The following is a 26,001-nucleotide window of genomic DNA, read 5'->3' on the forward strand; positions in this document are numbered from 1 at the left end:
ACCGGCGGGGGCAGTCTGAAGAGCTGCCACAGACCCTCACTAGTTGTTTGTTTGTTTTTTTCCCCCTTGGAGGCTAAGAATCCAGTTTGATTGAGGTAATAAATAAGATTTTGTGGTCCCAAATTTGTGTGGCATGGACACGCATCTACATCGCAAATACACCATCCATTTTTTTTTTGTGGCTGAAGCCTTCTACTTATCAGCCACCAAAACCTGGATGGTGTACTGGTAATGAAGATGCATGTGCATGCTGCCCATAGATTGGCACTGCCAAGCAAATTTTATTTATTACCTCTTACCAATTACCGCCAAATTGGAATCCTAACCTCCAAGGGGAAAAACTAGTCAAGGTCTGATCCAAAACCCAGTGAAGTCAATGGAAAGACAGTTAGTTCAGCAGACTTTGCATCAAGCCCTAAAATTGCTATCTATCTTGCTTCCCCCTCCAAACTGCTTACGTTTGATCAGATGTGGGGACACAAACATATTGGCTAATTAGGCCCTCTGCTCTCCATTACCTTAGAAGCTGTTTAAGTTGCACAACACTTAGTTTTATTTAAGGACAAATTTTCAGCAAGGTTCCTTAATTGTGCTAATAATTTTGAGGAGTATATGTTTGCACACACCCTAACCCACAGTTTCATGTGTAAATGCTGGTTTGAGGCCATGCAAACTGAGGCAGCTGCAGGTTCAATTAGGGAGACTTGCTGAAAATTTGACCCTTAGAGCCCACCAAAGATAAGAAATATAGAGAAGAAAGGATCCTTTACCCTTCATGGTTGTCCAATGTGATGTACACGAGTCATAGGACACCATGTCATTAATTCTTGAATGAATCTATTGTTTATGCTTGATCAACCTCATCCACTGGCTTTTCCCTAACATTTGTCATTTTCCAAGAGCGGGGAAAAAATGCTGTTTGTGCCGAGTATGTTTCCTCTCTCGGCTGTTTGCTTCTTGCTCTGTCTTCAGCTGACAAGCCAGCATAGGCACTCCAACCCTTTTGTTCTTGGGTTAGCCTCTCACCATCTCTGCTCCCTTGACGACAGTATTTTTCTGGAGATTCTGTTGCTATAACCAAGCTCTGTATTTCAAGTGGAATCTTATCAGTGAACTAGCCCACTGTAGTAGATGGCTAAGCTTGGAGGTGTTTGGGCTTTCAGTTTTGTGTTTTAATGAATTTTGATGGATGATGTCAATGTTCTATTCTCAAGTATTCTTTGGTTTTGATAAACTTGAATATTTATTTGTTGCTAGCCTAACAGGAAATGATACAGGTTTACTTTCTCAGGCCAGTTTCCATGCAGTAAATGATGTGATAGGCTCTTAGTATTGAAGAAACTGGCTGTGCACGGGATTGATGGATCCTGAGGACTCAGACCTGATGCCTCCTGGGGTGGAATAGATTCACTTATGCTCAGTGGGAGTGAGGTGTGGATCCAGTGGTGCAAGTAGGGTGATATGGTATGCCGTACCACTAAGCTATTTATAGCCGATACGGGGTACCGGAAAGACGCAGGAGAAGCAGAACGTGGGGCCGCTGGGTGGCCCCAAGCCGGCAGTTTCTCTGGTGTGGCTGTACCGCCACCAGCTGTTCCACCCAGCTGCATGCGTACATCTTCTGTCCGGGGTCTGTACAGCAGCCCCGTTGGAGGACAGGACAGGGGGCAGTACAGCTGTGCTGGAAGAGCTGCTGACATGGGGCCTCTCGGTAGCTCCATGTTCTGCTCCTTTCACTGCTGCAGTTCCTGGGAGCTGCAGCAGTGAAAGGAGCACAACATGTAGCGCCTCCAGCCCCGCCCCCAGCCCTTCCATGCAGCTGCGTGCCTGTGTCCCTGGTCTGGGGACTGGTGCCGGAGGAGCGGCTGACGTGGGACTGCCCAGTGGTCCCACGGTCTGTTCCTTTCGCCGCCGCAGTTTCTATGAGAGCCATGTGGTTCAGGGCTCTCCTGGGAACCACACTGTGAAAGGAGCAGAACCCCATGCTGTCCCCTCCTTTGGCACGGCTGTACTGCCCCCCACCTTGTACCCCCAGCCCTGTACTCCAGCAGGGCTGCTGTACAGACCCTGGACAGGGCTCAGGAGACGCAACTGTGTGGAAGGGCTGGGGGAGGGGCTGGGGGCAGTACAGCCATGCCAGAGGAGCTGCTGGCATGGCGCTCAGTTGCCAATGTGTCTGAAAAAAATATTCTCTGCTGTCAGAGGGAGCTGGTTTGAAGCTCTTCTGCTGGCAATTCCCAAAGCAGGTGTGACTGTGAAGTGGCTATTGTTCCAGGAGCAAGCCCCCTCTTCTCTTAGCAGCCCACACAGCAGCTGTGCTGTGTTCACCACTGGGAGTGCTCCCTGCCCAGGTAACGTGGGATGGTTCATGAGGAGGGGGAGAGTGCAGGGCCCTGGGTTGAGGGCAGAATGGGGTCACGTGGGGAGGTAACGCACCCCCTCCCCCTTTAGCCGGTGCTGCGTACCGGTAAGACAGGAATTCTACTTGCACCACTGTGTGGAGTGTTAGGGATATGGGGCAAGAGCAGGGGTCTCAAACGCAAATGACCACGAGAGCCACATGAGGACTCTTACATTGGCCCGAGGGCTGCACCATTGATCCCCACTCCCGCGCTGCCCTGGCCCTGGCCCTGCCCCCTCCCTGCCCCCAGGGGGCTTAGGGCAGAGGGTTGGAGTGCAGGAGGGATGCGTGGTGCTTCAGGGGCTCAGGGCAGGGGATCGGGGTGCAGGGTGTGGCAGGCGGCTCATGGCAGGGGGTTGGGGTGCAGGAGAGGTGTGGGATGCAGCAGGGGGCTCAGGACAGGGGGTTTGGCTGTGGAGGGATTTGGGGGGCAGGTTCGACCCGGCATGCACCAGAGGCAGGGCAGGCTCCCTGCCTGCCTGCCCTGCCCCTGCGCCACTCCAGGAAGTGGCCGGGACCTGGGGGAGTTTGGGGGGACACAGGGGTCTCTGTAGTGCCCTGGCCGCTCCTCCAGGTACCTCCCCCGAAATGGCCAGGAGGTACCTGGAGGAGCGGCCAAGGCAACACACAGACCCCTGTGGCCCCCTGCCCCCCCAGGTCCCAGCCACTTCCCTGAGTGGCACGGGACAGGGTAGGCAGGCAGGGAGCCCGGTGCGTGCTGGGCCGGAGCCACTATAGGTGAATGCTGTGGAGGTGGGGGGGGCAGCGGGCAGTTGGCAGGCCACAGAAAATAACCCCTGGCCCGCGGGCCGCGTGTTTGAGACCCCTGGGCTAGAGGGAGAATGCACTGATATAAACACAGGCCACTTCCACTCCCCAGTGATCCCTATTGGCAAGGAGGTAACCAATACATTTTTTTGTTGTATAAAAGTAGCCCAGGAATTCCTGATTTCTCAATCTTTGCTGGAATGACAGAGCTGCAGTAACTCCCATGCAGCTATTACAGGATTAATTGCTTCCCCCTTTAGGAGTGGTGTTCACTGGGTTCTTCTTCTCATGACTGTCCCTGGGGTGCTGGCTCTTCTGGCTGAGAGAGCCCTGTCTTCCGTCTTTTCTCCTGGCTGCCTGCTTCCTTCTGGAACTATGCAGTGTAGCTGTAACCGTGCCAGTCCCAGATCTATTCAGTGTGGGTGAAACCAAACAATCACTATGCTCTCGAATGAACTGACACAGAAAAATGATAAAAGACAAAACCACCCTCCCACCTGTGGGTGAACACGTTTCAGCAATCACTTCATATCTGACCTCTCAGTTCTCATCCACAACATGTTCCAAAGATAAGCCTGGGAGCTTAAACTCGTAACTCTGCTAGACACTAAAAATCATGGATTGAACAGAGATGCTGGATTTATGGTTTATTACAACAACCTATAATATACTAATTGCCTCCTTTTGTCCTATGACTGCAGAGGTGTCAATGAGCCACTTTACCTTGAATGGTCCCTTAGGGGGCGGGATAGCTCTGTGGTTTGAGCATTGGCCTGCTAAACCCAGGGTTGTGAGTTCAATCCTTGAGGGGGCCATTTAGGGATCTGGGGCAAAAATTGGGGATTGGTCCTGCTTTGAGCAGGGGGTTGGACTAGATGATCTCCTGAGGTCCCTTCCAACCCTGATATTTTATGTTCTATGTTCTCCACTTAGCATATTTGCTAACTACTTATGCTAAATAACAGGTTTTGGAGTAGCAGCCGTGTTAGTCTGTATTCGCAAAAAAGAAAAGGAGTACTTGTGGCACCTTAGAGACTAACAAATTTATTTGAGCATAAGCTTTCGTGAGCTTCTTTGGATGAAGTGAGCTGTAGCTCACGAAAGCTTATGCTCAAATAAATTTTAGTCTCTAAGGTGCCCAAGTACTCCTTTTTTACTTATGCTAAACAATGTGTTCCACCTTGCATTTAGCTGTCACACTCTTGAGTGCCTTTCCCAGCCCTGAAGGAGAGCTCTGTGTGGTTCGAAAGCTTTTCTCTCTCACCAACAGAATTTGGTTCAATAGAAGATATTACCTCACCCACTTTGTTTCCTTTTGGAGCTGTCAGCCAAGGACAGTGCTGAAAAAAGGGAACTTGGCTTCTTACCCCCCCATCAATCAACTGGAGAAACCAGTCTTTCATTATCTTGGGAAACCGTGTGCATACTCATTGCCTCTTTAATGTCATTCCTCAGTGCCCAGATGGGGTGGAGTCATGAGTAGGATGTAAGTATTGAAAAGCAACTGCTGGTTGGGTGGCTTTCAGAGGCTCCTACGCAAAGGTGCCAGGACCCAGGATTAGCCTTCGGGTACTGTTTTCTGTTGATACCTGAAGTCACTGCCTTTTTAATAGTTGGAAGATAAAATTTATTTTAGAACATTAATTCCTTATTAACAAATTGCCCATCCATTGTCGGCAAGTGCAGCATAAATTTTGAATGTTCCCTCTGTGTAAATTTAGTATTTTTAGCTATGACATTTCTTTGTATTTTATCGGTGGAGAGAGAAATAAGCAATAACTGACATTTAACTATGAAAATTTCAATATTTCAGGCCTTCCTTAAAAGATTCTACCACATCATTTTTGTATACCCTTTTTCCATAGTTATTTTTCCAACTTGTTTTTGTGTTTTTTTGTTTGTTTTGAGGAGTTGGTTCATTTTGATGGAAGCTTTTATTTTCACCAGAGATCACATATATTTCGTGTAGCATATTAATTATGACAGGTGTGTTAACAGGATCAGTGAAAACATCAGAAGTGCTGAACAATGCACACATTTAAAAAGTGAAATAAAAACTAGAATGAAATCTTACGTGTAGAAGGCTAACAGGCTCAACTGCTAGAACACTGGCAGTGTAGTCACTTTGTGGACACCTGGGAGACATGTGCGAGCTTGGTGTATACTGAATGTACTGGTTGTGCACAAACAACTGCAATGTCTCCTTTCCTTCTCTTCCCCTCCATACCCAACCAAAAAATCAATGGGCAGATTCTGTGACCCTAACTCATAGATTGAGTAGAACGTAGTTTGTTGTGAATAGTCCTATTCCCCACCCCCCGTGGGATTATTTCTACAGAAAGGTAATAATAATCAGTGTAAGATACGTGGGTTCTAGGCAGAGCTGGTTGAAATTTTTTAATCCAAACTGTTTTTCAGCAGAAAATTTTCAACATCAAACACCTGAAAATGGAAAAATTTTGATAGGGGGAATATCACTTTGGTGCCTCATGGGAATTGTAGTTTAGGTGCCTAAAGCTCCCATTCTCCTCTATGGGTTGGGTTCCCCAGATGGATTACATCTTCCATGATGCACCATGGCCAAGGACTCACAGGATGTATTATGATGGCTCAGCAATAGGGGAAGCCATGATGCACTATGGGAGATGTAGTCTAGTCAGAGAGCTAGGCCCATAGAGAACAATGGGGCATGATGGAGGCATTTCCAAATTGGATTTTCAGCTGAAATTTTCAGCGGAGACAATTTTCTGATCAGCCATATTCTTCGGGTATAACTGGAAAACTTTGTGGAATCTGGAGACAATTTAAGCTTAGTGAAATCAGTCTTCAGTCAGAATCGCTATATCCTAAATATGTATGGCTGTAGTCTGGGATGAGGGATAGCTTCTGAAAATAAGGAGTAGGTGATCACTGCTGACTCCTTTGCTCAAAGTCATCTGAGTGATGGAGTTGGTTCCGTTGTTCAGAGATCCTTTTTTTTGTTACAGTAAGGCATTTTCCCTCCTGCAGAGTGCTGGTACTGATAGAACACATTGGAACTTTCCCTGGGAGGTGCTGAACACTTTGTAGGATTAGTAATCTTTTCTCAATGTGAACAGCATTTATTGGACTAAGCACACTTCATCTATGAAAGTTATAGTGAACCTATGCTGTTTGAAAGGCTGGAAATGTCTGTCTTTCTTTCCTTATAGCTTTTAAAGGAAGCTCAGCTAAGGTTCATTATATTACTCAGTATTGATGATGAAGCCATGTGGTAGCTTAGTTACACTATTTCAATTAAAATGAACAATTCAGAGTCACTGTCAGTCTCTAGATGGGGACATAAATTCAGACTGGATTGTAGCTATGCTGGTGGCCTCTTGTGGGAGGATTATATACAGGGTAGAAGAGAAATTGAACGGATCTGGGAGTGTATGGCTTCTGAATGTACATTAAGGTAAAAAGAAGGGGAAGCATAGGTATGAAGAACACACAAGTTGAGATGACTGGAAAAATACAAAAACGTGTGTGTTACAACAAGACGTGAGTTGAGTTAATTGTTTATGGGAATGTATTTTTTGTTTGATAATCATCTGGATATTTGAAGACACTTAAGAAAACACTCATAAATCCCAGATGTTTGATGGATTTTAGCACAAATTACTATCATCTAAAATTTCATTCCAGAAATGCATTATTTGTAAGGCCCTACTTAATTTGTGATAGTGCAGAAATTGCAGATTCCTCAATATTAGGTTTCCACCGCACTTTTGATTTTTATTGGCTTACTACGCAGTCCACAATTTTGCATACATTTTCAGGTTTGCAATACACACTTTTTTCCCCATTAGTGCAATAGAACCCCATTTATCCAAATTGATAGCCCTGTTGCTGGCGGTGGCACTGCCTTCAGTGCTGTGTGGTCAGAGAGCAGCAGCTGCTGGCTGGGAGCCCAGCTCTGAAGGCAGAGCTGCACCAGCAGCAGGGCAGAAGTAAGGATGGCATGGTTTGGTATTTCCACCCTTACTTTGGCACTGCTGCTGTTGGGCTGTTGAGAGCTGGGTTCCTGGCGGAGAGTGGTGGCTGTTGGCCGGCTGCATAGCTCTGAAGGCAGCACAGAAGTGAGGGTGGCAATACTGTGACCCCTCCCCACACACCTAAAATAACCTTCAACCCTCCTGCAAATCGCTTTTGGGTCAGGACCCCCAATTTGAGAAGCACTGGTTGCCCCTGTGAAATCTGTATAGTATAAGGTAAAAGCACACAAAAGACCAGATTTCACAGGGGGAGACCAGATTTCACGGTCCATGATGTATTTTTCATGGCCATGAATTTGGTAGGGCCCTACTGATAAGATCTCTTCAATGTCATCGAATCATGACCATGTTGAAAGTGCCTGATCCTTCTGGGTCAAGTGGCATCATGCACACACGTAGTGCAACACGTGAGACAGAGACTCAGACCGCTACAAGCCTGGCTAGCCACTGTCTTCTACCCCTCTTGTCATCACCAGGACTCAGTGCTCACAGGTCTGGTACAGGTCCTCAACTCGCTGACATGGCGGCTGGACAGCCATATAGTCTGTGTGGGGATACCCTTCTCAAATCCCCAGTCATCCTTATCTCTGATATGCAATGTGTTGGCCCTTGGCTGGGGAGCCCACCTGAGGTCCCTCAGAACTCAAGGTCTTTGGACCCAAGAAGAGCTCTCCCTGCACATCAGTGTCGGGGAATTCAGGGCAATACGTCTAGCCTGCCAGGCATTTCTGCCTCACCTGGTGGGCAAATTAATTTTGATCCTCACAAACAATATGAGTGCTATCTTCTACATAAACAGGAAGGGCAGGGCACATTCTTCCCCCAATGCCAGGAAGCAATCAGCCTGTAGGAGCTCTGTATCAATTACTCCATCAGCCTAGAGGTATCTTACCTTCTGGGACTCAAAACCAGCTTGCAGATCCCCTCAGCTGTGGCGTTCTCCTCTCACCACATGTGCTCTCTCCATTCAGACATCGTGAAGGACATCTTCCAATGGTGGGGGAGTCCCTTTATAGATCAGTTCGCCACCCGAACCAACAGGAAATGCTACTAGTTCTGCTGTCTGAGAGGTCACAGCCCGGGGTCTCTTGCAAATGCATTCCAGTTATTGTGTACAAGGCATCCTATACTATGCATTTTCTCTTATCCCACTGATTCACAAAGTTTTGATGACGATCAAGCGGGACTGAGCAAAGGTCATCCTCATAGCCCCGGCATGCCCCAGGCAACACCGGTTCCCATCCTCCTAGGCATGTCCGTTGAGACACCACTGCAGCTTCTGCTGCACCCAAACTGGATATCCAGGAATTGTGGCTGGCTGCGGCATCTGAACCCCACATTCCTTCATCTGACGGCCTGCAAACTCCAGGGCTGAATCTGGAGGAACTAGTTTGCTCAGAGTAAGTCCGTGAGGTCCTAATGGACAGTAGAAAGCCATCCACCAGAGCCACCTACCTGGCAAAGTGAAAGCAATTCTCCATTTGGTGTTCCCAACGTCAAGTCCTACCCTTGCAGTCTTCTCTGTAACTTGTTCTAGATTACCTGCTTCTGCTCAGACAAAAAGGTCTAGCCCTTTCTTCAACTGCTAAATGGACCTTGACTATGTCAGCTTTCCATCTCAAGATTAACAGCTGTTTGGTCTTTTCACATAACATGGTCATCCAGTTGCTCAAGGGTCTGGAGAGGGTATACCCACAGGTTAGAGATCCCACCCCTACTTTCTCTCCAGTAAAGTAGCTTTCCTGGTGACCATAACTTCAGCCAGGCAGGTTTTGAAGATCCGAGCCCTCACCTTGGAGCCCCCATATATGGTCTTTTTCAAAGACAAGGTCTAGTTGAGACCACACCCATCATAACTTCCAAAAGTGGTCTTGCAGTTCCATTGCAATCAAACAATTTTTCTGCTAGTGTTCTACCCTAAGCCACATGCAAATAGAGAGAAACAGTGTCTCCATTTGTTGGATGTTCAGCGTGCCCTGTCTTTTTAGATACAAACTGTTCCATGGATCCACTCACCTGTTCATAGCGATAGCAGAAAGTATGGAAGGTCTCCCCATTTCTGCACAAAGAATCTCGTTGTGGATTACTTTGTGTATCAGAGCATGTTAGGAGCTCACGGATATTCTGCCGCCCCGGCTAACCTAACAGCACATTCTACAAGGTCTCAAGCCTCCTCCGTTGCCTTTTTGGCATAAGTTCCAATTCAGGACATCTGCAGGGTGGCAACTTGGTCGTCGGTTCACAAGCTCATGACATGCTACCCCATTACACAATTGGCCAGAGACCATGCTGACTTCAGACTTTATGCTGACTTCAGTGTTACAGTTGGCCTGTCCTTAATCTTGGAACCCACCTCCAGTACTGCTGCTCATGTGTCACTTACATTGGAATGGACACGTGCAAGCACGCGAAGAAGAAAAATGGTTACTAATCTTTCTGTAATTGTTAGTCTTCAAGATGTGTTGCACATGTCCATTCCAAAACCCACCCTCTGTCCCCTCTCTCAGAGGTGGTCGGCAAGAAGAAACTGAAGTGGAGCAGGGTTGGCAGGGCCCTTTATATCAACGGTATGAGTGTGCAACACCAGGGGGCACTAGAAAAATTGGCATCTGTGCTCAGAGCGTGCGCACAGCTACACTGGAATGGACACGCGCAACACATCTCAAAGAGTAACATTGCAGAAAGGTTAGTAACCATTTTTTTTCATTGATTTTTTTTTCTAGTCTTATGTCACATCCTCAATGCTAACAGCTGATTTGTAAAATCTATTCATCTGCATTTCTTGTAATGGTTAAACCATGTACCTGCAGGGAAAGTGTGATGAGTTTGTTGAGTCTTGTGGCCCTAAAGAAAGCTGGCAAATTGATGACTGACTAGAAGTGGAAAAATACAAAATGTGTCTGGATTTCATGTTGATCCACCAAAACATTGAGGCTGTGACAGAGCAGGTCTGGGAGTGTTGTTTTTTCATGCCATGGAAAGCAAAATATCTAAGAAGAATAGATGTGATTACCCTCTGACCAGCATTCCGACGTGTTGCTTTGGGAACATAAATTTCTTTGTTTATTGGGATCAGCAACTGCTCAGGGGAATTTGATACAGTAGATATGCCATACACATGCTCCACTTGTTGGATGCAGCTAATGTGGTGGTGGTAATAATAGCCCTGATATAAATATCTTTTCCCTTATTTTAGAAGTGCAAGCACTAAACACTGTAAGAAAATGGTGTATGCACTGCCATAAAATTGCTAATTCTATGACATTACTTTATAGAAAAATCAAAATATTTCTGTTTATACTGGCATGTTACTATGGATGCAGGCAGGCCTGGGTGACGTCATGTCTTGGCTCTCTTGTGAGCATTTATTTAGGTAGTTGTCTCCATGGAAACATTTGTTTGTTTTGATGTTACTATGTGTTAAATTTTTTAAAAAAATTTGTGTGTGGTTCTATACCAGTTTGTTACTGAAGGCTCCTTTTAAACTAGAGAAATCCTGTAAATATACTTTACCTCTCCTACCCTCCAAAAATATTGTGCGGCAAAATATCAATCAAAAGCATAATTGTACTCTTAATTCCAGTAATAGCTTCTGACATTGCTTTGACATGTTTCATTGTTGCTGAGGAAGCCATGTATTCTAAAGACCAGAAAACTCTCTTCCATGTTTTTAAGAGAGGAATTTTTTTGTTCCCATGAAGAACCCTCACAATATACTGTGCTACGTCCTGACCTGAACAGATCCACCCATGTTCTAATATACTTGCAAGTCAGCTGTTTAGCCTAGTTCCCACAGTCCGGGTCAACTAAGTCTCACAAGTAATGCTTCTACCTGAGGCCAGCTGGGTTTTAATTCAACAGTAGCTAACTGCTGTGGTAAAATCATGGAAGAATTAAACCAGATGTGATCAGCCTACACAGCTACTTAGTTCAAACTCCTGGCAAGGATGATGATATGCTTTTCCCACTTGCTAATTGGAATATAACCGCAGCTATCGTTTATTTGCATTGAAAAGTATTACTTCAAACACTTGTAAAAGAGCAGCACTTTGAAACCTGTGCTCATTCAAAAGTCTTCCCAAGAAGTTGGACTGAAGTACTTCCTGTTTAACAAACACTTTCTGATGCCTCTTGTGGCTTTTTATAAATACATTGTGCAATGCAGTGAGACTTCCAAATCAACTCTCCTAGGTAAATGAAGCATATTTATTGTAATACACAATTGAAAATTGTCATCTTTCCTATTGGAATTATTCTCAAAGTGGTATTAGTATTTTGATTTTTAGAATCCCACCTGATAACTGTTCTACCTGTTTTATGTGATTTTTTGCACATTGTATCTGACTACACGGGGAAATGAGTACTAATTGGATTTGGAATGGTACGTAGGGAATTATCTGTGTTAATCAATCTCTGACTTTCAGACTGACTGAGAAAGGGCATGACTTAAGGCTGAAAAAGCAGGTCAAATTACAGCAGGAAGTGATTCAAAATAATTATTTCTTCCTTCAGCACTCTCAGATATTTGTTTGTTAATTGAAACTACCATTCAGATGGGGCTGCCTAATCCACTGTAGTATCCAAGAAGCTAAAGACCTAAATTAAGGTTGCTATTATGTATGTATACCAGCAAATGTTAGTGGTGGTGATGGGGGTTATTGTTTAAAATAAAAACCCAAATAACCTAAGTATGTACAAGTATAGAAGTGGGCAGTTCTGGGAAAGTAGATAAATATTCACATACACTGTCTAATTTGTTCAAATGTAAAATTTATAGGTCAGTAATGTATGGTATTTATGATTTTAAAATCATAGGATTTTGTGTAAACATATTTCACATGAATACTTATCTCTGGCAGTATTTGTGTTTTCTTGGAACTTCCCAGATCCTTTGTGTGCTTATACGACATCACATATAGTACATATTGTCCAACAGCTTTGCTGTTCAGTACAGTCTGCATGAAGCCGTTCTGGATTATAAGGGCTTTTTTTTTTGTTTGGAATACGAATAGGGCTCTGATATCAGACAGTCTCTCATATAGCTCTCATCACTTCAAGTAGAACTTCATTTTCATATTACTCCACTTAGTCTGTAACTTTTTTCTTACCTATTTAATCAACCAAATCAAGTGTGTTTTTAACTATAAAAGCTAAAAGCTGGAACCCTGTTTACTGATAACAAATAAGTATTTTCTAGATCAATAACAAGATTTGTGTCCCTCCCCTTCTCCATGGAAACAAAACCAAAACAAAATAATGTATTGGCCAATCTATAAGGAACCTAGCAGGATTAGTCTACCTGTAAGGAATTTAGCAAAACAAACTCTGCCTGGATAGCCTGTCTCTAACATTTTGCTCCTTCCTTAAGCACTTTTTTCACAAAAGTGTTGGTTGTTTTATGGATAAATGTAGGTAGAATTTGTATACCTAGAAAAGGAAGAATCCTTAAAACTCACATTGCTCCCGAGTCCTGATTAGAGTCTTGATAAAAATGTTTACTCTAAAATCCCCTCAGATGACTTGCTGAGATCATCATAAGGTATGACTTTAGGTGATGGGATTTATTATTAGCCAGATTAATGACTTGCATTTATACCTAAATATAATAATCTAATAAACTAGAACTGCTTCATACAACACGCTATACTAGATATGAAACAAAGTTTCTGGCCAGTAAGTATTGCATATGCAGCCAAAGTTGCAAATATTCCTGATTATATGCTTCACACTATTCCTGAAGGTTTGCAAAAAAAGGTTAAGTATTGTCTTGAAGTTATAGGAGCTAAATACATGCTGGTTTGTTTGTTTTTTTGAGGAAAAACATTAGTGGAAGAAAGATATATCTAATGTTTATGCATCATAAAGTAACTAGATCAACTAGGAAAGATTACTATAACCACCTGAAATAGATACTTTAACATACCATTAGAGCAGTAATGTGGAATTTAGTTAATCTGCCTTTGGCCAGATAACCGCTAAAAGAAATAAAAGATATGGTCCTGCTCTTGGGAAAAAGTGTGTTACTGTTCTAAAGGAAAAATGCATGTGCTAACCTGAGTCAGTGGCACAGCTGTTGTGCTGTTCCTGTTATCCAGAGCTGTTTCAGGTGTTTGTAATAGAACCAGAAGAAGCTGCATAGCCATGCTTAGTGAGGGAGGCTGTGTTGTACCTTTATTTTCAAATGTATTTCTGAATCCATCTTTAGATATTGATAGCTCTAGTAAACTGAGGAAGGATTAGCCAAAAACCCAGCTTGAGTGATTGCTGGAGCTTCTGTGTTACATGGTCTCCCACTTCCGTTTCTGTCACGAATGAATGTGAGGCTCTCTTGTGGAAATAGGTTGGCAGAAGAACATTTTCAGCTGTATATAAGCTCACATTAATCATGCTATTGGAACCCTTGGAACTGGTTGGGATACTTGAGAGCAGGAATCTGGAGCTAGTGTTACAGAGGAGGAATGGAAAAGTTCATTTGTAAATGCTAACTGTGCAGGACATGATCTGGCTCTTAGAGTTGTACACAACATGATCTTACATCGGCAGTGTTGGATGTAAGCCAAATGAGTAAAGTGTAATTTATTGAATTCAGCATGGTACTGGAAGTGATGGCCGTCAAGAAGATACCTTCTTTCCATAATTTGGTCATGTGCTAGCTTGGCTACTTATTGGTGAGAAATTTTGGAGGCTGTATATAGAATTACTTGCAGTGCTGAAACACTGACGTTAATGTTACTTGAAACCATTCCTGAGGGGTGTTTGCATTGATTTTAGTAAAATGGCTAATTCTTACCCTTTTCAAGTAATTTTCAAGACTTCAACCTTATGCAACTGTGGTTTATTTGCTAAAAAGCATGTACACCTTTTGTATGGGGCCCTGATAGAAACGGTCAGAAAAATGGAAAATTTCAAAAATGTTACATGGGGACAAAACTTTCCTAATTTTTGATCAATTCTAGGCCCTGGTTATTCACTAGGGTTTCTAGCTGCTATTGTAATATAAATAATTTAATAATAAAGATTATTGCTTGCACTTATACAGTGGTGGTAATCCTGATAAGTCCCAGAATACTTACACTGTGTATACGAGTCTCTGTGGCAACCTGCTCTAGGGTAAAATACAGCAGCTGTTTTACCACTGCTAAACAATAGGTTAGGGCAGCAAATGGCGGAAGCTATTGAATTTAAACTTAATGAGGAATTTAGGTAGATTGCACATAATTACTAGAGCTGGAATGTAGCCAGGACACCTGGATTAGCATCCCTCCTCTCACGGAAAAAATGCTATGGGGTTTTTAATGACCACACTATCCAAAATCAGCATTTTCAGTCCCAAATAGCACCATGCTTTTACTGTGCGATACAGCACTGTTCCTGGATTAAGCATTATTTGGGGTATGTCTACACAGTGAGCCTCCCAGGCTGGCTTGACAGACTTGGACTTGCAGGGCTTGATCATCGCGCTAAAAATAGCTGTGTAGACAGAGCTTTACATTTGCTGCTCAAACCTCGCCCCCCCATTTTTTTTTTTGGGCTGGAGCTCGGGCTCAGAAGCCCAATCCGAAACATCTACACGAGTATTTTTAGTGCAGGAGTGTGAGCCCCACCATGAACAGGAGTCTGTCGACCTGGGCTGGGAGTCTCACTGATGCGGGCTGTGTAGACGTATCCTTAGAGGAATAAAACCACCTATTGAGTAGCCAGTGCTGCGTCCTGCAGCTCTCCCATCCACATTCTAATTTAGCCAACACTCTTTATGCTGTGAATTTAAAAAAATTTTTTTTTTATTTTTTGTTATATCCCATAAGCTAAAGTTTAAAAGATGGTATATGTGTGCAGGCCACTACTTCGGTCTGACTGGTTTCAGAGTAGCAGCCGTGTTAGTCTGTATTCGCAAAAAGAAAAGGAGTACTTGTGGCATCTTAGAGACTAACAAATTTATTTGAGCATAAGCTTTCGTGAGCTACAGCTCGCTTCATCGGATGCATTTGGTGGAAAATACAGAGGGGAGATTTATAGACACACACAGAGAACATGAAACAATGGGTTTTATCATACACACTGTAAGGAGTGATCACTTAAGATGAGCCATCACCAGCAGCGGGGGGGGGGTGGGGGCCGGGGGACGGAGGAAAACCTTTCATGGTGACAAGCAAGGTAGGCTATTTCCAGCAGTTAACAAGAACATCTGAGGAACAGTGGGGGGGGGGGAGGCAGAAATAACATGGGGAAATAGTTTTACTTTGTGTAATGACTCATCCATTCCCAGTCTCTATTCAAGCCTAAGTTAATTGTATCCAGTTTGCAAATTAATTCCAATTCAGCAGTCTCTCGTTGGAGTCTGTTTTTGAAGCTTTTTTGTTGAAGGATAGCCACCCTCAGGTCTGTAATCGAGTGACCGGAGAGATTGAAGTGTTCTCCGACTTGGTTTTTGAATGTTATAATTCTTGACGTCTGATTTGTGTCCATTTATTCTTTTACGTAGAGACTGTCCAGTTTGACCAATGTACATGGCAGAGGGGCATTGCTGGCACATGATGGCATATATCACGTTGGTAGATGCGCAGGTGAACGAGCCTCTGATAGTGTGGCTGATGTGATTAGGCCCTATAATGGTGTCCCCTGAATAGATATGTGGACAGAGTTGGCAACGGGCTTTGTTGCAAGGATAGGTTCCTGGGTTAGTGGTTCTGTTGTGTGGTGTGTGGTTGCTGGTGAGTATTTGCTTCAGATTGGGGGGCTGTCTGTAAGCAAGGTCTGGCCTGTCTCCCAAGATCTGAGAGAGCGATGGCTCGTCCTTCAGGATAGGTTGTAGATCCTTGATGATGCGTTAGAGAGGTTTTAATTGGGGGCTGAAGGTGATGGCTAGTGGCGTTCTGTTATTTTCTTTGTTGGGCCTGTCCTATAGTAGGTGACTTCTGGGTACTCTTCTGGCTCTGTCAGTCTGTTTCTTCAGTTCAGCAGGTGGGTATTGTAGTTGTAAGAATGAATGATAGAGATCTTGTAGGTGTTTGTCTCTGTCTGATGGGTTGGAGCAAATGCGGTTATATCGTAGAGCTTGGCTGTAGACAATGGATCGTGTGGTATGATCTGGATGAAAGCTAGAGGCATGTAGGTAGGAATAGCGGTCAGTAGGTTTCCGATATAGGGTGGTGTTTTTGTGATCATCGCGTATTAGCACCGTAGTGTCCAGGAAGTGGAACTCTTGTGTGGACTGGTCCAGGCTGAGGTTGATGGTGAGATGGAAATTGTTGAAATCATGGTGGAATTCCTCAAGTGTGTCATCCACTCCCAGCTTCTGGCAAACGGAGGCCAGAGACACTCAGAGCATGGTTTTGCAACCCTGACCATCCTTTTAGTTTAGAGTTGTTGGTGTGTGTTAGTTAAGGTGAGAGGACTGTTTTCCTTCTCTTTTCCCCCAGGAGACTTGTCCTCTCCTGGCAGGATATGCCTAGTTTGCTGGGCTTCAAATGCTGCCTGTCTTGCTGGGAGGCTATACCAATGAGCAGTGGATAGTCCAAGTGTGTCTGTTGCCCGGGGGAGTCCCACATCTCAGAGAAGTGCTCCTTTTGTATGGCCCTTAAGTCCGGAGCTAGGAAGAACAGGGAGATAAAGCTCAGGATGTTGGCGATGGAACATTCCCTGCTCTCTGAGCCAGGGCCAGAAGACCCCCATCTGCCCTCTGCCCCATACATCTGTCCCTGAATAGATACAGTGGCCAGTCAGCCTTGAGGAATGCTTCTCCTAAGAAAGAGAAGCCTTTGGCATACCCTGGGAAGACTCACAAAAAGAGGAGCATGGAATCTGTATCTGAGGAGTCTGCTCCAAAAAAGACCAGGTCCCTAGTCTTCAAGGGTACTGTTGAGGCCAAGGACACTTTTTTTTTCTCTGGTACCTATGGGCCTGTGAAGCCCCAGAGATCCAAGTAGAGGAAGCATGGCTCTAATAAGGTGCCTGTACCCTCCACTAGTAAGGAGAGTAAGCACAGGGTGTCATCGAGCTCAGCCCTGTCATCAGTACTGAAACATCCCCCGTTGATCTGTTGTGTGCTTTAACGCAGCCATTAATGCCAATGCAAGTAGTTCAGCGGGGGATGCGTACAAGCGGTACCCTCGGTACCTAGTAAGTGTCTGACAAAGCTCATGGTATCTTTATTGTTACTGCTACTGTCAGCTTCTGCCACGGCAACCTCAGCTATGGTGTTGGTACTGAGGTTCTCTCTGGTAATGCAGGAGTTCCAATACTCCAGGGATCTCTGTGTCAGGTGAACCACAGTTCCCGTTGTTGTCATGGTACCAAGACCTTGGACTCTGAGTTGGCACTCTGTAGCATAGGACTCTATTCTATTGGCTGCCCCCCCAGTGTGAGGATGTGGAGGAAGAATAGGACTCCCAGTCGGTCTTCGTGATTTCTGTTAGTGGTTCTCCTACATACCCCTGTGGGAATGCCTCCTTCCACAGGGAGGACTTCCAGCTCATCCAGGATGGTGGAGCCAACTCTCTATGCTACCTCTGCTCCTTTATGCATCTCTGCAAAGGCCATATTGTGACCTGTGGGTTGCCTATTGGCAACAATTCAGTAGAACACCGGTACCATCCCTGTGGGAGACCAGGCTTTCACATCCTCCCTCTACTCTTTCAATGCAGAAGATGATGTTTGAGGAGTTAGAAGCTAGTGTAGATGAGGAAATCATCCCAGAGACTCTCATTTCATCATTGTCACCAGATGAGGTGGGATTGGGAATACCTGCCTTCCATTGCTGATGATGTCAGATGATTCCAGGACCTCATTAGATGGGTAGCTGACACTCTGCAGATCCCTCTGGAGGAGGTCAAAGATCAGCAGCACAGACTGCTTGATATTTTTCAGTCACCAACACCCTCCAGAATGGCACTACCTATTAATGAGGCTCTCCTGCATCCAGCTAAGACTCTATGGCAGATGCTGGCCACTATTCAACTAACATACAAAAGAGCTTCCCTGAACAAAAGTGTAGGAAGACCCCTAGGAGGACACAGATTCATAGCTGAATGAGAGAAAAATTAATCCTCCATAGTCACTTATTTCTTTGTCCTTGCTGAGCCTGCCAATAAGGATGACAGTTAGTGCTATTTGTGATGGTTAGCAAATTGGGATAGGCATCTGTGACTGATGGATGCAAGGCCGTGCATCTCATTACAGCTACTCACTGCACCATCCAGTGTTCTAACAAACAGTAGTTCAAAATAATGCAGACTACTAAGAGAAGTAGTTATGGAGTCAATGGATGTATTTTTCTTAGGCTCTATGGATCCCATCATCAATAAAGATGGTAAATTCTATCATCAGCAGCAAAGTGTGTTACAGGATAATGGTTTCTTGCAGCAAGCAAAAGCAGTGAATCCGTGGAATGGTGCTGTAATGTGACAGCTGCTCATTGTGCCATTGTTGAAAATCCGAGTTCTGTTCGGTTTAGAAAACAGACTGGCTGTGTGCTTAATAATCAGAAGCAGATTATGTATACAAGTACAATGTTTTTAGATATACTTACCATTAAACCACAAAAGGCCACAGGGCAGTGCCAGTTAATCCACAGTTTGGTTGCCTGCTCTGCCCCAGAGGAGTGGATCATTTGGCATTACCCCAACCCTTTACCCTTGGGAACTGCAATTTTCACTAATAAATGAGCGTGAAATTATTACTTTGAGACCCAGAGTGATGTGGAGTGTGAGGCGGCCTAGCACGTGAGCAGTAGTGGCCAGAGGCATTTGGTCTGTAGAGGGCAGCGATGGGCAGATTGCTTCAGGAGTGCTGGGGACAGCCATAGGATTGTGTCCAATGTGTAGTAAACCTTTAAAAAAGGGCTGAATATGCTCTCCTCCCCCAGTGCAGCCTCTTAGCTTTTGTATCAGGATGGACAGTGTCTGAACTTGTCACCAGCCTGCCTGGTCACTGCCCTTTTAGAGTGCTGAGTGTTGCCTTGCCAAGCTTGCTCCTCCTGCTTGGAGAACATATCAGCTCCATTCTGGCTCCTTCCCTGGGAAAGAGGCCCTTGTGCTCTTATCGCCTCATGTACCCAAGTGGGACAGCGAACATGTAGCCTTTCTTCCAGCTGTGCATTCTTAAGTTTACTGTAATTTCAAAGTGGATGGTGCCTGGATGCTGGGAGTGTGCCTGATGCCTGAGGCACATGGTAGCTAGGAGGGGAGTGGTTTGTGGTATGGGTAGGTAAGTGAGACAGGCATGCACGATATCTGGTTGGGATTCGGTTGAGGGAAAGCTTTGACAGCTGGGAGGATGTGGTATATTGATTCATGTTGATTACTCTGAGGAGTCTCTATTTAGAAACTATTACTGCTTTCGCCAATCATAAATCAAGATTTTAGATCCATTTAAAGTACACCTCTTTGAAGAGGCTGTTTCCTTCAGTTTTACCAAGTAAATAATCTTGGACCAATTAGGAATTTAATTGAAGACACTGATTTCACTTAGTGTAATCATAAATGCACCCTTTGAATTACAAACCACCTTTATCCATTACTGCTGGTAATGCCTGTGTAGTGGTAAAAGCTCTTAAGCTTTTCTCCAGGGCACTCTGTGCGGAATCACAGAAGAAGTATGAGTTGCCAAATTTTGGATTATCTTTTTCCAGCTCTAGCTCTGCAAGGGATGATTTTAATATCTATCTTAAATACTTAATATATTAGCCCTGTTTTACAAATGGGCAACTGAAGCACAGAGAGAATGAGTGACTTGCCTGATCACCCAAGAAGTCTGTGACAGAGCAGGGAATTGAACCTAGGTCTCCCAAATCCCAGGCTAGTTCCCCAACCAGTGGACCGTCCAGTTACTATCCTCTTTCATCTGTGATGGCCCCAAAATATACCACGCATGGTGCCATTCTGGCAGAGCTCTCTAGTGTAGTCGCTCTAAGTTGACAGGAGAGAGCTCTCCTGTCAATTTATTTAATCCACCCCTAATGAGTGGCGGTAGCTATGTTGGTGGGGAAAGCTCTCCCACTGACATAACTCTGTCTACACTGGCGCTTAGGTCAGTGTGACTTATGTCGCTCCGGGGGTGGCTTATTCATACCCTTGAGCAACGTAAATTATACCGATATAAGTGGTAGTATAGACATAGCCTTAGTGTTCCATAGAAGCAGTTACCTAACAAACAGTGCCACTAGAGAAAGGAGGCACAAAACATTGAATCCATAGAAATGTGTTAGTTACTACGGCTGTGCACATTTCTGCTGATATCCCCAGTAATGCGACAGTGATAGCGTGTGGGTATATTTGTGTCTGCAATAGTAATACAATAAATTCCCCAAACCATCTTTGTCTAATCTTCTGTTGCTAAAAAGAAAAACAATGGAAATCTTATTAAATTGTGTGAGTCTTCAAAGAGGATTTTGCAAACAAGAATTTGTCCTGTGATTAAGATTTTTAAAAAATTCATAGTTTTAAGGAAAATGTTAAGTGTAGTTGATAGTCATTTTAAATGAAGATGGGATATTCTGATCTAACTTTAAACAAGGATCCATTATTAAAATAATACTGCTGCCACAATCCAGCAATGATTTTTAGCAATGCAGCCAAGATTTTCTAAAATAAGTCTACAATTTTAGGTTCCTAAATTCATATTTAGAGACACAGATAAGTAGCCTGTTTTTAAAAGGGCTGAGCACTTAGCAGTGCCCCCAACGTTAGTGGGAATAACAGCTCAAAGCTTCCACCACTCTGGGCCAAATTCTGAAAGGTGCTGAGCACCTGCAACATGTCTTCACTGAGAAATCACAGGTGCTCAGCACCTTTCAGAATTTTGTATTTACAGTTTTACTGTGGGCATCTCCATGAAAAATACTTTCTCTTACAGAAATGTGCTGGCATTTCTTAAGAGGGCAAATTAAGACACAGTTAAAGGAGGTCTGAAGGCAGTGCAGAGATCATTTGTATTTCCAGATGAAATGAAAAAGAAAAATAGATGCTCTGTATGTGAATCACATTTGGATGATATTCTTCAATGTATCCAAGCCCATAATTAATTAGTTGTAAAACTTTTCCATCTAGTTAGTAAATGGTATCCGGTAAAGGTAAGCAGAAAAGAGAAGGATGCAAGCTTAGATATTGCACCAATGTGGATTAGAAGGTGGTATTGATTACAGTAGAGTAGCCTGGGAAGGGAAGTGGATCAGAAAAAGGATATTCTGGGGCTTGCTGTTGGGAATCTAATGCCAGTGAACCAAGAGAATTTTGAGTTCATAATTTTCTAGTTTGTAGGGTGGATTTTTTTGGGGGGAGAGGGTGCATTTGAAATCTGAATCTAATGGGTAACACAGAAAAGAATAAATTTTAGGGAACAAAATCTTTTCTGCGTGGGGAGATTCTTTACTATCAGTCTAGCAGATATGGTAGTTTAGAGGAACTAGGAATGTTAAAGAACCAAGCGGAGGATCACTGTTGGCTGGGGTTAAGGATGGAGGCCTGCATGTGGGATTTTGATTGTACCCTATGCACCTGATTCTCCATTTCTTTGCACGTTGAAGTGATTTATTCTTATGTTAAGTGGATGCAAAATACTGCTGAAGAAGAAAGTTACAAAATGAGATTTCACTTCAAGCTAATACAATTATTTTAAAAAGTGAAAAGTAGAGCTAATAAATTTTTTTTCCATAAATTAACATTAAAAAATTAACTTTTTTCATTTTTGCAAAAAAAAATTATTTCTAAAAATTTTATTTCAAACTTAATTTCAAGTTTTGATTCTCCTTTTTCTTTTTTTAATTTCAAAATTTGTGGGAAAATTCACACTTTTAAAGATTATTTTTATTCATCCCCTTTTTTTGCGTGGAAAAGTATGTGAGTATACGTGCATGTGTGAAGTTTCTCAAAATACAAAGGATAAGAGAAAGTAACACTCTTATCTCCCTTACCATTTGGAAATAATTAAAAAAAAATAGTGTGGGAAATTTTGCACAATTTTTTAAAAAATTTTCATCGCAACATTTTATATGAAACTATAAATAAGTAGATTCACTTTTTTTCTTTTTCCTGAGGTGAAGGAAATTTTTTTTTTCAACAGAGTGTTTGACTAGCCCTAGTACAGAAAAACACATTGATTCCGTGAGTTGGAGGAGCCTGGAAAACTCTAGCTGAAATATTTCCAGGAGGGGGTGTTAGCGAAAAGCAAATTTAGAAACTAATTTGCAACATGAAATAGCACTTAAAAAAAAAAGGGTTAATTATGGATTGCATACAAAGCTTTCCCTACTGGTCTGGTGAGATTCCAGCTGGAATCTCTTATTTATTTCTTAGAACTACAACATTAGAAAGAAATTGTCAAATTAGAAGTTCTTTAGAGAAGAGCAACAAAATTATTAATGAATTGAGAGGGACTGAGTTAGGAGGAAAGAAAAAAAAAAAGCTGAGCTGTGTGTATTTAGCTGAAGAGATTACTGAATAGAGGATGATTAGACATTTCAGAACACGTTATTTTATCCAGGGTGGTATGTAAATTAGTGACATTGCCATCAAACCACTTCCTCCAAAGAAAAAACCCTGCTGTGAATTTCATCAGATTTGAAAGTTGGATTGGGATGAGTGGGTACTATAAAGCAGATCAGATGGACAGAAATAAATACTCCATCATTGATAACCATGTTGGATGATATTCCTGAAGGTATCCAAAGGTGAACAGGGAACTTTTTCAGGCACTGTGATGAAACCCCCCTTTCTAAAATTGGGATTATGTGAAGTTACGTGGTGGTTTGTCTATGGTTGGATTTGTGGCTTTTTGCCGCATTAGTTAAAGGTGATAAGGCCATTGATAAACACATGTGCAAATCTGAGCAGGATGCCTATTAAGTGGTTAAGTAGAAGGCTATCTGCTTGTTGCTCACATTAGGAAATGGAAGTGCTGGTACTAGCTGAGAATGCATTGCAGTGTGTGTTCAGTTTGATAACTGATGGGATTTTGACAAAACCAACCAAAGCATTCTGTTCCAGTAGGTCAGTTTTGTAGTATGTTTTAGTATGACCATAAATGGTTTGGGTCTATAAGCTGTCATTTGCATTTTGGTGACTAGTTTTATCGTAAAGATAAACAGAATTGTTGATGATACAATTACTTCTTTACATAAGCAGACGAGGGGGAAATGTCAGATCTTCTTCCAAACTTGCATCTCCCTTTCATCAGATCTTAAAACGATTCTTAGTAATCAACAAAAGAAATCATCTAGTCATATTTAGAAGACATGATTGCCAATTTTGGAGATAAACTGCATTTTCTTAGTAATTGCTACTGCAGATACCTGTATACTAATTCAACCATCTCCAGAGAAGAATGACATGGGAGAAATGTAATTTTAGGAGAATTGCACTTCACATCACAATGAGTTTGATGAAGGAGTTGGTGGTTATTAAAGCAAAATGCAAACAATGCAAAATTAGCTTGGTCCCAGTTTCTGCCGAAACAACTGTCTCTGACTTATTGCCTGTCCTCCAGCCCAATCAAGAAGGTCTGTAGAAAGGCACCAGAGCAGCCAATTAAAGAAGCTTCTTTGCTCTCACCCTGTCATGCTACTTAGAAGAAGTCACTGCTCCCTGCTTTGATTTCTAAGTCTGTTTTTAGAGTTTGACCTCCTAACCCCTTTGGCTCCATCCCCAAATCACAACTTGGTCACTTCAAACAAAGCCATTTTGCCTGGGTTGAATCATTCTGCTTAGAATTTGATACTTTATTCTAAAGCCAACAGCACAGATGTCCAGCCACAACACACATGTCAGTCATTGGTTGGTTTTTCCCTAGTTCTAGGGATAATAAATATTAACATTGAAAGGTGTGGTGAAGAAGGACCATCTGGAGTGAGGGGAATCTGAATTTCTTCTGTTTTGGGGTTGCTTTGTGTTTCTGCTGGGGACAAACATGAAAGTTCACCACAGCTTCAACAACTGCCCAGGGTATAAGGATTTCCTATGAAGAATGGGGTTTCTTTAGAGGGGAGGAGTTCAACAGCAGTGAAGCAGCTATAAACTTAGAAGTGGAATGATGATTTTATTTTAAGAACATGTCTGAGCCATCTTATGTACAAGGCGCTTTTCATTTTGTCAGTTTCATTTTGTGCTTTGTATATGTCATGGCATTTGTGTTTAAAAATGTTTTCATCCGCATTTGTCAGTGCTGAGATAATAAGATGATGGTATGAAGTGTTAGGATACATTTACCCAAATGCTTTCTTGTGTAATAATCTCAAATATTGTGTCATTTCCTAAAAAAAACATGGTCACGTTTACTGAACAGCACAGCTTCCTCGGGACAAAACAGGAAATTCAAATAGATTTTTTTGTGATAACTGTTGTTGTTGGGTTTCTTTTTATAACTTAAAACTTTATAATTTAAAGCAAATTAAGAAAGTAACAAGAAAAGCAGTACTTGTGGCATCTTAGAGACTAGCAAATTTATTAGAGCATAAGCTTCTCACGAAAGCTTATGCTCAAATAAATTTGTTAGTCTCTAAGGTGCCACAAGTACTGCTTTTCTTTTTGCGAATACAGACTAACACGGCTGCTACTCTGAAACCTAAGAAAGTAACGCGCTTCATTTGTCTTTCCAAAAAAATCACTTTTTGGAAAAAAAATTCTGGCTCTATTTCTGCTCATCTTCCACATGTTGGTCCCTTTGGAAATCAATGGGACTACTTGGATGAATAAAAGTAACAGGACTTGACTTGAATAGTATTACTGTATATGTGCCTTCCCTCCTGGGATGTTATGTAAATGATTTACTTCTCCCAATGCCTCGGATGGTTTGGCTTCACTACAAAATGAAGGTGTGATTGTAGCATGGGCAGCCACACCCATGCTAGTTTTAATCTAGCTAGCACAAGTAACAGATGTAGTGAAGAAGGGGCGTCATGGTCTTCAGTGTGGGCTAGTAACCTGAGTATATATCCGGAATCCCTGACTGGCTTGTGTTTGGGTGGTTAGCTTAAGTACAAGCCCATACCACCATATCTTCGCTACTGTTGTTACCTGTTCTAGCTAGATTAAAGCTAACATTGGTGTGCCAACCTGTGCTAGACACATTGCCGTGTAGACATACCCTGATGGGGTAGGTAATTTGCCCATTTTACAAGTAGGTAAAGGGGCACAGAGTGTGACTTAGTGATCTAGCCAGGGTCACAGGGAGTGAAATTCATCTGTGGTACAGAAAGCCAAAATGAGGTCCTCTGTAACACTTCATGCTTCATTGGGGCCATGTGATGGCGATACTGCTGCAGTGGCCACACAAGAGTGCCTGTCTACGTCCTCCACCCCCTGTGGAAGGGGTTTCTACACTAGCCCTGAATAGCCTGATATAGAGTCAGTTTATGCAGACCCACTGAACCCAACATCCTGCACGATTGAGAAGGTCTGTGGTTGCCACTTTGGCCCTGTCATAAACATACAGCTAAGGGTAGCATAAAATCCCTCCTTTATCTGTAAAGGATTAATCAGTTCCATTAACCTAGTTGGCACCTGACCAGAATGATCAATGGGGAAAGAAGATGCTTTCAAATTTGGGGGTGGGGAAGGTAGGTTTATTCCTGTTTTTTTTTTTGTAACTTTAAAGTTTTGCCTAGAGTGGAATCCTCTGTGTTTGAAATCTTATCACCCTGTAAAATTATCTCCTATCCTGATTTTACAGAGGTTTTTCTTTTACTTTTTTTTCTTTATTATAAAGTTCTGTTTTTAAGAATCTGATTGGGGTTTTTAGTGTCCTAAAAACCCAAGTATCTGGTCTGTGCTCACCTTGTTTACACTCAAGCCTCCCCAGGAAAGGAGGTGAAGGGGTTTGGGGGGA

General features: G+C 43.0%; 1 protein-coding gene across 3 annotated transcripts in view; it reads left to right on the plus strand.

Annotated features, from left to right (window-relative positions):
- The window catches only part of LOC119850600 (tubulin polymerization promoting protein), a 109,477-nt gene that overhangs the window by 30,376 nt on the left and 53,100 nt on the right, over positions 1–26,001 (plus strand). The window lies entirely within an intron of this gene.

Source organism: Dermochelys coriacea, chromosome 2, assembly GCF_009764565.3.
Source record: "Dermochelys coriacea isolate rDerCor1 chromosome 2, rDerCor1.pri.v4, whole genome shotgun sequence".
In the NCBI taxonomy this organism is placed as follows: domain Eukaryota; kingdom Metazoa; phylum Chordata; order Testudines; family Dermochelyidae; genus Dermochelys; species Dermochelys coriacea.